Genomic DNA, 14,673 nt, shown 5'->3' on the forward strand with positions numbered 1-14,673 from the left:
TTTCAACAAAATGATAGAAACACAACTGGCTCAAATCATTGCTGCTGTTCTTGTCTCTGAGTCTGGAAAGATTCCGGGGCAACCCGAATCTCCCATTGAGACTGCAAATATGGTATCTGCCGGGTGGGGCAACCTTCCCCGGCAGACCTCTCGCACTAACCATGCAGGACGAACCACGCACCCAAGGATGAATGCATGGGGCGGGCTGATAGCGAAACTACATGGCGATCCAGGGGTGCCCATGATCAGCTGTTCCATCTTCGATCAATCCTATAGACGGGCCCTCTGTGACCTTGGGTCAAGCATAAAAATCATGCCCAAGGTAATCTTTGAGCAATTACAGCACCCTGCTCTTTCCTAGACCCGTATGTTCGTACAGCTTGCAAATTCCACAGTCTGACATCCCGAAGGGATAGTCGAAAACATCTATGTACGAACCAGGTACTGCTTCGTCCTCGCTGACTTTGTCGTCCTCAACATGGAAGGGGACTTGGGTCTAGATCTTATTCTCGGACGCCCTTTCTTGAATAAAAACCACACTCAATCAAATAAAATTATGCACCAGCATGAATGCAACAAACATTTTATCCTAGAAAAGTTTTAATTCCTTGTGAAACAAAAATAAATTAAATGCAAGACTAAACATAATAAACCTTAGAAAATTAAATAAAGCCAATTAAATTTATTAATAAATGCTAGAAATTAAATTAGGGTGTTACAGACCCTACCCCCTTATAGGAATCTTGTCCTTGAGATTCAGCTGGACTGGCTAGCAAAGAGATCTGGATATGTCTTCCTTAGCTCATCTTCTCGCTCCCATGTAGCCTCAGCTTCACTGTGTGTAACACCCTAATTTTAAATTTCAGAATTTACTAATAAATTAATTGGCTTTAGTTAAATTTTCTAAGGTTTATTGTGTTTAGTTGGCATTTAATCTAATTTCTTGTTCCTTAATGATTAAATTTATCCTAGGTTTAAATTTTTGGTTGCATTCATGCTGGTGCATACTTTTATTTGAGTGTGGTTTGGATTCAAATTCAAATTTGAATTCAAACTTTGTTTGAATTAGGTTTTGAATTGAGAGAGTAAATAGAAATAGAAAGGAAAAATAGAAAACCCAGCCCAACCCGAAACCCAAAACCCAACCCAGTAGCGGTCCGGCCTCCTTTTCCCTGCCCCCACGCGCGGCCCACACCCCCTCGGCCCAGTTCGCTCCGCTGGCCTAGCCGGCCTCCCCGCGGGCCCAACGCGCGTGCCAGTACCCAGCCCGCTCGCCCCGCGCAACGGCCCGTCCCGCGCTCAGCTTCAGCGCCCAAACCGCAGGCCCACCTGCCAGCGCTCGCACCTTCGCTGACAGGGGTGGCCCGCCGGTCAGCTCCATCTCTCCCCCGCGCCCGCGCCACGCAGCACCGGCCTCTCCGCAATCCCGCCGTGTATCTCGCCGTGATCCGTTTCCGCATGACTCGCACGCCGAGACTCGCCCTGCCCTTCTTAACCCCAGCCCGCGGACCCCTGCACCCCATCCCGCTAGCGCCGCCACCCCGCAAATCCTAGCCCACCATCGCCCCCGCCGTGAATCTCCGCCGAGCACGGTGAGCTCGCCAAACCCGGCGCCATCAGCGTGCCTCCCCTCCCTGACCTGCCCTCTCGCCTTGCAGGGCAGTCGCGCGTCGATTCTCACCGGGCCGGACGACCAGGGAGGCACTGCACGGCCATCCACCGGACTCCGCCACCCCGCTGAGCTCGGACTCCGCCGCGCGGCCGCGGATCCGCCCCGGCACCACCGCTCCCCCACGTCTACGCAGTCCCAGGACCTTCGCGCCGTGGTAACACAACCTTCCCGTGCCCAGTCACCCTTAGATTTCCCCTGCACCGTGAGCGATTGCTCACCGGCGTGGCGCCGACCCGCCCCTGCCGCTGCGCTCGCACGCCGCCGTGCCACGGCCCTTTGCCGAGGCTGTAGTTGGGTTAGGTGCGTTGCGCGCGTTCCCCTAGACCCGAAATCTGGTTGAGTAGAGCCCTGAGATGCCATTGCGGCGAACTCCGGCGAGCTTCAGCCCGCGCCGCCGCGGTGCAGAGGCGCTCCGGCGACCCAGCGCCGCCGGTGAGCCCCAATCACCTGGGACCGTCCGATCTGAAGTGTGTGTCCAGGATTAGATCTTGGATCCATTAGATCTAGACCCTCAGATCTAGATCCAACGGCCAGAAACCGCGCGTACCGGTTCGGCCTGCTCTTTTTGCATAAGAGCCCCCCAGCTTCCTCGAAATGAACCCGCGCTCCACACCCGTAGGAAAATATTTCCAAACCCGCCCCTGCTTTTACGTTTTAGACCCTGGGTTTCTTGAAAATACAACCCGCCGTCCAGCCTGGTAGTTTTTGCGAGTTAGACCCTGGAGTTAACGATTAATTACAGTTTTAGTCCTCAGTTTTTGTAGAAAACCCCCTGAAACTCCAGTTTTCTTACAAATAAGCCCCTAGAACTTGTTTTAGGCCTAGTTTATGCGTTTTAGCTCCGATTTTAGCGTTCTTTATGTCCACGCGATCGTTGTAACACGTAGAATAGTTTTGGACTAGTTTAGTGTGCTGTTTTTATGTGTTGATGTACTGTTCTTAGTTTTTGTTAATGTTTGTTTGTATGCTTATTTTCGTGCATTGTTTTGGCCATGTGTTCGTGAGTAGACGCTGATCCAGTTGAGGAGCCCCAGTACCAGTACCAGGAGCAACCTTCTTCCGAGCACTTTGAGCAGCAGCCAGAGCAGTACGAGGAAGGCAAGTATAACATGAACAACCTATCACCTTTAAATACAATTTCATACTACATTTTAATACTGTATGCCTATAAGGACTTTCCTAGCCACTTTATATCCTTTATATATACCTTTGGGTTGCATTTTGGTTAGTTGTGCTAGGTTGCTGCGCTATAACACACTCTGGTCTTTTTTTAATTAATTTGATTAATGGTTTAACTTGAACTTAATTCTGAGAGTGGCACTCTGTGTGGCTTGAGTGGCTCACGTCTCGTTAAAAGATGTTTTGTAGAAACATGGTTTAGGGGGCCAGCACGGTGCTTAGTGCTTGGTTGGCCACTCTCCATAAGGACCGGTTCATAGAGCGACAACCTGGGACAACAGCGCTACCACAAGGCTAGAATGGGATAGACTTGGCGTAATAATTAGATCTTTTTGGTTTGGAGTAACTTACCTGCGGGGCAAGAGTAGTAAGCTTCAATGGTCCCTGCTCCTCCGGCTTGGTCTGTGCTTGGATTGCGCTCCTGTGCTTGTACCCCCGGAGGTGGGCCCCATCGTCGCCGACCTAACTCTCGCGGTTACGCCTTACCAACGAGATTCTTTTTAAAGGCCTCGTAGTGAGTCGCTGGCCATCTCACCTAAGGAAGTGTGATGAACAACTGGCGTAGCTCACGACTTGTGGGTAAAGATGTGCAACCTCTGCAGAGTGTAAAAACTGGTATACTAGCCGTGCTCACGGTTATGAGCGGCCCAGATCCTCCTTTTGATTAGTGAAGTTATCTCCTTCCGACGAGGGAGGTGCTTCTCGGGGTTTACCTTGGTGGCTTGGTTTTGGTATGGTTCTCAGTAGTAGTATAATTAATTCTGATTAATTACTATGTAACTGGGTTAACGGTAATTCATCAACTCGTAGTAAATAGTTCTAATAAAACTTTGACAACACTTAAAAGCTAATGCAGTTGAGTCAGCCAGCCTAGAGCCTCATAGTTTGTGTTATACTTGTTGAGTACAAGTTGTGTACTCACTCTTGCCTCTTCTCTACTTTTTCCTCTTGGCTACGCTACTGCTGCTCAGTTCCTGCCGACACGAGGGAGTTCGTCCAGTGCTACCAGGACTACGAGGACTTCTAGGTGCTTCGTCTCCCAGTCGACGTCCCTGTGGCTGCCCTGCTTCAGCTTCGGAGAGCTTTTATCGTATTTTGTACTTCGCTTCCGCTGTATCAGACATTTTGTCATTATTGTAATAAATAACATTCGTATTCGCTTTATTATGTCTTTTTACGTGATATGTGCTATGATATACTGATCATTCTGTTGTATATGCGTGTGACTTGATCCTGGCACGTATATGATTGCTCGGTTTATGTTCTTTTATAAACCGGGTGTTACAGAGTGGTATCAGAGCCATATCGACTGTAGGACGAAGCCTAGATAGAACTGGTCGAGTTTTAGGACTTCTTCTCACCAATCCTTGCCTGCTGAAACTATTTTACTATTATACCCCTTGACTTCTATGGCCTTTTACCTTTCTTGCCTTGATTTCTCTCTCTGAAGAATAGTTTTCGTAGACTTTGGCCTGAATCAGTCATCTGACCACCATGAGTTAGCTAGGTGACCTTTTTATAATAACACGATAGCACGTTCTGCGACGCGTTGTGTTAGTCGAGTCTATTGTTAAACTCGGCTAAGTCGTGAAAATTGTCTGCTTGTTATTATGCTACATGTTTGATTTGGATTTTTGACTGATTGCATAGTTTTGTAGTATAAATTTGTTTAAAGAAAATCACTCAGATGTTAAAGTTAACTAATTAATAAAATGAGTTAGATCGTTGGGGGTAAAACAGTCAACTCTATCCTGTCTACTTTATCATGGCTGAGTCTTTTTCCGCAAAGAGTTATCATATCCATCTGAATTTACTCCTGCAATATCCTTAATCGTGAAATCTTTTGTTCAAATCAGATGGTGAACACCAGGAGCACCGGTTCCGGTTCTGGCCAGCAGCAGGGTCAGAACAACCCGGGTACTGGGATCCCGATGCCGCCGCCTTTGACTCCGGAGCAGTACTTCCAGCTCCAGATGCAGATGATGGCCACCCTGAACAACACTGTTCAGGCTCTTCAGCACGCTCACACTCAGCCTCCGCCTCCTCCACCGCCGCAGCCTCGCGACAGGCGTGCTGAGTTCCTGAGGGGTCACCCGCCGATGTTTTCTCACACGTCCGACCCTCTTCAGGCTGACGACTGACTCCGTGCAGTGGAGCGTCAGCTGGACATCGCCCAGTGCGATGATCGTGAGCGCGTCTTGTACGCAGCAGGACAGCTGCGAGGGGCAGCTTTGGACTGGTGGGAGTCCCACCCAGTTCACGACCGCGAGGCTCTCACCTGGCTCCAGTTCAGGGAGCATTTCCGCAGCCACAACGTCCCCGCGGGCGTTATGAAGATGAAGCAGAAGGAGTTCCTTGCACTGAAGCAGGTAATCTTAAGTGTAATCATTCAGCGTTTTCTTTTGAGCTAATGCCCCTTGTTCCATCCTTATGAATCTTGAGTTAATCTTCCGATATCTATCTGTCTTTGTCAATTCAGGGGACTATGTCGGTCACGGAGTATCGTGATCGCTTTCTTCAGCTGGCACGCTACGCCCCTGCCGAGGTTGCGGATGACCGCAAGAAGCAGGAGCACTTCATGGAGGGCCTTGAGGACTACCTCCAGTACGCGCTGCTCAACCTCCGCTTCGACGACTTCAACCATCTGGTTGACAGTGCGCTCAACACTGAGCGTAAGCACCTGGAGATGGAGGACAAGAAGAGGAAGGTTGTTCCCGTTGCTTCCGGCAGCAACACTCGTCCACGACTCCAGCAGCCCCAGCAGTACCAGCAGCAGTACCGGCCCCCTCAGCAGTACCAGCAGAGGCCACCGCAGCAGTACCCGCCTCGACAGCAGCAGCAGGCAGGTCAGGGCCCGAGGTTACCGGCACCTCCGGCTCGTGCTCCACCGGCTCCACCGGCACCGTAGGCTCCACGTCCGGCAGCTCCTACCGGACAGCAGGCTCAGGGACCTCCACGCACCTGCTTTCACTGCGGCCAGCCGGGGCACTACGCCAACGCTTGCCCCCGGAAGGCGCAGGCGGGACAGCAGGGACGCCCAGCTCAGCCCAGGGCGCCAGCACAGGGCAGGGTGAACCACGTGACGGCCGAGTCAGCGGCCGAGGCTCCCAACGTGGTTATTGGTACGTTCATGGTTAATTCATATCCAGCTACAGTGCTTTTTGATACTGGTGCTACGCATTCCTTCATTACTCAGTCTTTTGTCGAGCATCATGGTATTCATACTAGCACATTAAAGAGGTGCCTGTTAGTATCTTCACCGGGAGGACAGTTGAGGTCTCACACTTACTGCCCGAGAGTCAGTGTTTCTTTGAGGGGAGTAGAGTTCTGTACTGATCTGATGGTGCTAGACACCAAGGGCATTGATGTCATTCTGGGAATGGAGACTCTGGCCAAATGGGGAGTTCGGATAGATTGTGCTCAGAGGACAGTCTTGCTATCAGCTTCCAGTGGCCAAGAGGTTGTTATCAGTGCAGTAGAGCCTTCTGGATTTCTTCATCAGATGGAGGCTAGACCCACGGACGGTATTCGCGTGGTGTCTGAATTCCCGGATGTCTTTCCGGATGATTTGCCAGGTATGCCGCCTGAACGCGCCATTGAGTTTTGTATTGATCTCTTGCCTGGCACAGCTCCTATTGCAAAGCGGCCCTACCGTATGGCGCCTATAGAGCATGAAGAAGTTAAGAAGACTATTGATGAGTTGCTAGCCAAGGGCTATATCCGTCGCAGCTTCTCTCCTTGGGCTTTTCCATTATTGCTGGTAGATAAGAAGGATGGCTCGAAGAGGATGTGTGTGGATTATCGTGAGCTGAATGCAGTCACTATCAAGAACAAGCATCCACTGCCCCGTATTGAGGATCTCTTCGATTTGCTTCGAGGTGCTCGTATATTCTCAAAGATTGATCTTCGTTCGGGCTATTTTCAGCTGAGGATCCGTCCTAGGGATATTCCGAAGACGGCATTCACCTGCAAGTACGGGCTATATGAGTATACGGTCATGTCCTTCGGCTTGACTAATGCTCCGGCTTACTTCATGCATCTGATGAACATGGTCTTCATGGACTATCTGGATGTCTTCGTGGTGATTTTCATTGATGATATTCTGATCTTCTCCAAGACAGAAGAAGAGCATGAGGAGCATTTGAGACTCGTATTGCAGAGATTGAGAGAGCATCAGCTGTATGCCAAGTTCAGCAAGTGCGAGTTCTGGATTGACGAGGTTTCATTCCTCGGTCATGTTATCTCTCAGGGAGGCATTGCTGTTGATCCGAGTAAGGTGAAGGATGTGCTCGAGTGGGAGACACCAGCAGACAGTAAAGGAAGTCAGATCTTTCTTGGGCTTAGCTGGATATTATCGGAGGTTCATTGAGAATTTCTCCAAGATCGCGAAGCCTTTGACTTCTTTGCTAGAGAAGAATGCAGGCATTCATATGGACTGATGAGCGTCAGATGGCCTTTGATGAGCTGAAGAAAAGGTTGACTACGGCGCCAGTCCTGACTCTGCCAGACCAGACGAAGAGGTTCACGGTATATTGTGATGCTTCGAAAGGACGGTCTTGGGTGTGTTCTGATGCAGGAGGGCAGAGTGATAGCTTATGCTTCACGGCAGTTACGTCGGCATGAGCTGAATTATCCTACTCATGATCTTGAGTTAGCCGCAGTTGTGCATGCTCTGAAGATTTGGAGGCATTACTTGTATGGGCAGCGGTGTGATATCTACACTGATCACAAGAGCCTCAAGTATATTTTCACGCAGAATGAGCTGAACATGCAGGCAGAGGAGATGGTTAGAGTTGGTCAAGGACTATGATCTGGAGATTCACTATCATCCGGGCAAGGCCAATGTTGTAGCAGATGCTCTGAGCAGGAGAAGTTATGTCAACATGGCCGTGGCTTTCCAGATGCCTCCAGAGTTATGTGAGGAGTTCGAGCAGTTGAGTCTGGGCTTCTTGCATCATACCTCCAGTGCAGCATTTGAGGCAGTACCGACTCTAGAGGCAGAGATCAGGCAGCATCAGAAAGATGATGAGAAGCTGCAGGAGATTCGTGAGTTGCTCAAGAAGGGCAAGGCTCCTCATTTCAGAGAGGATGAACAGGGTACTCTGTGGTACAAGAACCGGATCTGCGTGCCTGATGTGCATGATCTCCGGAAGTTGATTCTGAGTGAGGCCCATGATACAGCATACTCTATTCATCCGGGCAGCACGAAGATGTACTATGATCTGAAGGAACAGTTTCTGGTGGTATGGGATGAAGCGTTCAGTGGCAGAGTACGTGGCTATTTGTGACACTTGTCAGCGTGTCAAAGGCTGAGCATCAGAGGCCAGCAGGTCTATTGCAGCCTTTGAAGATTCCAGAGTGGAAATGGGAGGAAATCACTATGGACTTCATTGTTGGATTGCCTTCGTACTCAGAAAGGGTACAACTCCATTTGGGTAGTAGTGGATCGATTGACGAAGGTTGCTCACTTCATTCCAGTGAACACTACTTACTCCGGTGCTAGACTTGCAGAGTTGTACATCTCTCGGATTGTCTGCTTGCATGGTGTGCCCAAGAAGATCATATCTGACAGAGGGTCTCAGTTCACTTCTCGGTTCTGGGAGCAGCTCCATGATTCGTTGGATACGAAGCTGCGTTTCAGTACGGCTTATCACCCTCAGACAGATGGGCAGACAGAGAGAACCAACCAAGTGTTGGAGGATATGCTGAGAGCTTGTGCTATTCAGTACGGTACTAGTTGGGATAAGTGCCTGTCATTTGCTGAGTTTTCATATAACAACAGCTATCAGGCCAGTCTGAAGAAGTCACCCTTCGAGGCATTGTATGGCAGAAAATGCAGGACTCCTCTCTATTGGGATCAGATTGGTGAAAAGCAGCTCTTCGGTCCTGAGATCATAGATGATGCAGAGCAGATGGTTCAGGCTGTGCGGGAAAATCTGAGGATTGCACAGAGTAGACAGAAGAGCTATGCAGATGGCAAACGGAGGGATCTGACTTTCAGTGTCGGTGATTATGTATATCTGAAGGTGTCTCCGATGAGAGGAATCCGCAGATTTAATGTCAAGGGAAAGTTAGCACCTCGGTATGTGGGGCCATTCAAGGTGCTAGAGCGGAAAGGCGAAGCTGCTTATCGCCTGGAGTTACCTCTCAGTCTCTCAGGAGTTCATGATGTCTTCCATATATATCAGCTGAAGAGGTGTTTGCGAGTACCCGAGGAGCAGGCACCACTGGATGGGGTCGATGTTCAGGAAGATCTGACTTATACTGAGCATCCGGTGAAGATTATGGAGACATCAGAGAGGGTTACTCGGAACAAGCGCATCAAGATGTGCAGAGTTCAGTGGAGTCATCACAGTGAAGCTGAGGCTACATGGGAGCGAGAAGATGAGTTGAAGAAGACATATCCAGATCTCTTTGCTAGCCAGCCCAGCTAAATCTCGGGACGAGATTTCTTTAAGGGGGTAGGGTATGTAACACCCTAATTTTAAATTTCAGAATTTACTAATAAATTAATTAGGCTTTAGTTAAATTTTCTAAGGTTTATTGTGTTTAGTTGGCATTTAATCTAATTTCTTGTTCCTTAATGATTAAATTTATCCTAGGTTTAAATTTTTGGTTGCATTCATGCTGGTGCATACTTTTATTTGAGTGTGGTTTGGATTCAAATTCAAATTTGAATTCAAACTTTGTTTGAATTAGGTTTTGAATTGAGAGAGTAAATAGAAATAGAAAGGAAAAATAGAAAACCCAGCCCAACCCGAAACCCAAAACCCAACCCAGTAGCGGCCCGGCCTCCTTTTCCCTGCCCCCACGCACGGCCCACACCCCCTCGGCCCAGTTCGCTCCGCTGGCCCAGCCGGCCTCCCCGCGGGCCCAACGCGCGCGCCAGTACCCAGCCCGCTCGCCCCGCGCAACGGCCCGTCCCGCGCTCAGCTTCAGCGCCCAAACCGCAGGCCCACCTGCCAGCGCTCGCACCTTCGCTGACAGGGGTGGCCCGCCGGTCAGCTCCATCTCTCCCCCGCGCCCGCGCCACGCAGCACCGGCCTCTCCGCAATCCCGCCGTGTATCTCGCCGTGATCCGTTTCCGCATGACCCGCACGCCGAGACTCGCCCTGCCCTTCTTAACCCCAGCCCGCGGACCCCTGCACCCCATCCCGCTAGCGCCGCCACCCCGCAAATCCTAGCCCACCATCGCCCCCGCCGTGAATCTCCGCCGAGCACGGTGAGCTCGCCCAACCCGGCGCCATCAGCGTGCCTCCCCTCCCTGACCTGCCCTCTCGCCTTGCAGGGCAGTCGCGCGTCGATTCTCACCGGGCCGGACGACCAGGGAGGCACTGCACGGCCATCCACCGGACTCCGCCACCCCGCTGAGCTCGGACTCCGCCGCGCGGCCGCGGATCCGCCCCGGCACCACCGCTCCCCCACGTCTACGCGTCCCAGGACCTTCGCGCCGTGGTAACACAACCTTCCCGTGCCCAGTCACCCTTAGATTTCCCCTGCACCGTGAGCGATTGCTCACCGGCGTGGCGCCGACCCGCCCCGCCGCTGCGCTCGCACGCCGCCGTGCCACGGCCCTTTGCCGAGGCTGTAGTTGGGTTAGGTGCGTTGCGCGCGTTCCCCTAGACCCGAAATCCGGTTGAGTAGAGCCCTGAGACGCCATTGCGGCGAACTCCGGCGAGCTTCAGCCCGCGCCGCCGCGGTGCAGAGGCGCTCCGGCGACCCAGCGCCGCCGGTGAGCCCCAATCACCTGGGACCGTCCGATCTGAAGTGTGTGTCCAGGATTAGATCTTGGATCCATTAGATCTAGACCCTCAGATCTAGATCCAACGGCCAGAAACCGCGCGTACCGGTTCGGCCTGCTCTTTTTGCATAAGAGCCCCCCAGCTTCCTCGAAATGAACCCGCGCTCCACACCCGTAGGAAAATATTTCCAAAACCCGCCCCTGCTTTTACGTTTTAGACCCTGGGTTTCTTTAAAATACAACCCGCCGTCCAGCCTGGTAGTTTTTGCGAGTTAGACCCTGGAGTTAACGATTAATTACAGTTTTAGTCCTCAGTTTTTGTAGAAAACCCCCTGAAACTCCAGTTTTCTTACAAATAAGCCCCTAGAACTTGTTTTAGGCCTAGTTTATGCGTTTTAGCTCCGATTTTAGCGTTCTTTATGTCCACGCGATCGTTGTAACACGTAGAATAGTTTTGGACTAGTTTAGTGTGCTATTTTTATGTGTTGATGTACTGTTCTTAGTTTTTGTTAATGTTTGTTTGTATGCTTATTTTCGTGCATTGTTTTGGCCATGTGTTCGTGAGTAGACGCTGATCCAGTTGAGGAGCCCCAGTACCAGTACCAGGAGCAACCTTCTTCCGAGCACTTTGAGCAGCAGCCAGAGCAGTACGAGGAAGGCAAGTATAACATGAACAACCTATCACCTTTAAATACAATTTCATACTGCATTTTAATACTGTATGCCTATAAGGACTTTCCTAGCCACTTTATATCCTTTATATATACCTTTGGGTTGCATTTTGGTTAGTTGTGCTAGGTTGCTGCGCTATAACACACTCTGGTCTTTTTTTAATTATTTGATTAATGGTTTAACTTGAACTTAATTCTGAGAGTGGCACTCTGTGTGGCTTGAGTGGCTCACGTCTCGTTAAAAGATGTTTTGTAGAAACATGGTTTAGGGGGCCAGCACGGTGCTTAGTGCTTGGTTGGCCACTCTCCATAAGGACCGGTTCATAGAGCGACAACCTGGGACAACAGCGCTACCACAAGGCTAGAATGGGATAGACTTGGCGTAATAATTAGATCTTTTTGGTTTGGAGTAACTTACCTGCGGGGCAAGAGTAGTAAGCTTCAATGGTCCCTGCTCCTCTGGCTTGGTCTGTGCTTGGATTGCGCTCCTGTGCTTGTACCCCCGGAGGTGGGCCCCATCGTCGCCGACCTAACTCTCGCGGTTACGCCTTACCAACGAGATTCTTTTTAAAGGCCTCGTAGTGAGTCGCTGGCCATCTCACCTAAGGAAGTGTGATGAACAACTGGCGTAGCTCACGACTTGTGGGTAAAGATGTGCAACCTCTGCAGAGTGTAAAAACTGGTATACTAGCCATGCTCACGGTTATGAGCGGCCCAGATCCTCCTTTTGATTAGTGAAGTTATCTCCTTCCGACGAGGGAGGTGCTTCTCGGGGTTTACCTTGGTGGCTTGGTTTTGGTATGGTTCTCAGTAGTAGTATAATTAATTCTGATTAATTACTATGTAACTGGGTTAACGGTAATTCATCAACTCGTAGTAAATAGTTCTAATAAAACTTTGACAACACTTAAAAGCTAATGCAGTTGAGTCAGCCAGCCTAGAGCCTCATAGTTTGTGTTATACTTGTTGAGTACAAGTTGTGTACTCACTCTTGCCTCTTCTCTACTTTTTCCTCTTGGCTACGCTACTGCTTGCTCAGTTCCTGCCGACACGAGGGAGTTCGTCCAGCGCTACCAGGACTACGAGGACTTCTAGGTGCTTCGTCTCCCAGTCGACGTCCCTGTGGCGCCCTGCTTCAGCTTCGGAGAGCTTTTATCGTATTTTGTACTTCGCTTCCGCTGTATCAGACATTTTGTCATTATTGTAATAAATAACATTCGTATTCGCTTTATTATGTCTTTTTACGTGATATGTGCTATGATATACTGATCATTCTGTTGTATATGCGTGTGACTTGATCCTGGCACGTATATGATTGCTCGGTTTATGTTCTTTTATAAACCGGGTGTTACACTGTGATGACTCCACTGAACTCTGCACATCTTGATGCGCTTGTTCCATGTGACCCTATCTGATGTCTCCAGAATCTTCACCGGATGCTCAATATAGGTCAGATCTTCCTGCACATCTAACCCATCCAGTGGTGCCTGCTCCTCAGGTACTCGCAGACACTTCTTCAACTGAGAAATATGGAAGACATCATGCACTCCCGAGAGATCAGTGGGCAACTCTAGGCGATAAGCAACTTCGCCTTTCCTCTCCAGCACCCTGAATGGACCGATGTACCTTGGTGCTAATTTCCCCTTTAGATTAAACCTGCGGATTCCCCGCATTGGTGACACCTTCAAGTACACATAATCGTTCACCTTGAAGGTCAGGTCCCTCCGTTTGCCATCTGCATAGCTCTTCTGCCTGGTCTGTGCAATCCTCAAATTTTTCCCGCACAGCCTGTACCATCTGCTCTGCATCATCTATAATGTCAGGGCCAAAGAGCTGCTTCTCACCAATCTGATCCCAATAGAGTGGAGTCCTGCACTTTCTGCCATACAATGCCTCAAAGGGGGACTTCTTTAGACTGGCCTGATAGCTGTTGTTGTATGAAAACTCAGCATACGACAGGCACTTATCCCAACTAGTACCATACTGAATAGCACAAGCTCTCAGCATATCCTCCAACACTTGGTTGGTTCTCTCTGTCTGCCCATCTGTCTGAGGATGATAGGCGGTACTGAAACGCAGCTTCGTATCCAAAGAATCATGAAGCTGCTCCCAGAACCGTGAAGTGAACTGAGATCCTCTGTCAGATATGATCTTCTTGGGCACACCATGCAAACAGACAATCCGGGAGATATACAACTCTACAAGTCTAGCACCGGAGTAAGTAGTGTTCACTGGAATGAAGTGAGCAACCTTCGTCAGACGATCCACTACTACCCATATAGAGTTGTACCCTTTCTGAGTACGAGGCAATCCAACGATGAAGTCCATAGTGATTTCCTCCCATTTCCTCTCTGGAATCTTCAATGGCTGTAACAGACCTGCTGGCCTCTGATGCTCAGCCTTGACACGCTGACAGGTGTCACAAATAGCAACGTACTCTGCCACTGAACGCTTCATCCCATACCACCAGAAACGTTCCTCGAGGTCATAGAATAAGCTGTATCATGAGCCTCACTCAGAATCAACTTCCGGAGATCCTTCACATCTGGCACACAGATCCGGTTCTTGTACCACAAGGTACCCTAATCATCCTCTTTGAAATGAGGAGCCTTGCCCTTCTTGAGCAACTCATGGATCTCCTGCAGCTTCTCATCTTCCTTCAGATGCTGCCGGATCTCTGCCTCTAGAGTGGGTACTGCCTCGAACGCTGCACTCGAAGTATGATGCAAGAAACACAGACTCAACTGCTCAAACTCCTCGCATAACTCTGGAGGCATCTGGAAAGCCACGGCCATGTTGACATAGCTTCTTCTGCTCAGAGCATCTGCCACAACATTGGCCTTACCCGGATGATAGTGAATCTCCAGGTCATAGTCCTTGACCAACTCTAACCATCTTCTCTGCCGCATGTTCAGCTCATTCTGTATGAAAATATACTTGAGGCTCTTGTGATCAGTGTAGATATCACACTGCTGCCCATACAAGTAATGCCTCCAAATCTTCAGAGCATGCACAACTGTGGCTAACTCAAGATCATGAGTGGGATAGTTCAGCTCATGACGACGTAACTGCCGTGAAGCATAAGCAATCACTCTGCCCTCCTGCATCAGAACACAACCAAGACCATCCTTCAAAGCATCACAATGCAACGTGAACCTCTTGCTTTGGTCTGGTAGAGTAAGGACTGGCGCCATAGTCAACCTCTTCTTCAGCTCATCAAATGCCATCTGACGCTCATCAGTCCATATGAATGCCGCATTCTTCTCTAGCAAAGAAGTCAAAGGCTTCGCGATCTTGGAGAAATTCTCAATGAACCTCCGATAATATCCTACTAAGCCCAAGAATGACCGGACTTCCTTCACCGTCTGCAGTGTCTCCCACTCGAGTACATTGTTCACCTTGCTCGGATC

Source organism: Panicum virgatum, chromosome 2N, assembly GCF_016808335.1.
Source record: "Panicum virgatum strain AP13 chromosome 2N, P.virgatum_v5, whole genome shotgun sequence".
Classification (NCBI taxonomy): Eukaryota; Viridiplantae; Streptophyta; class Magnoliopsida; order Poales; family Poaceae; genus Panicum; species Panicum virgatum.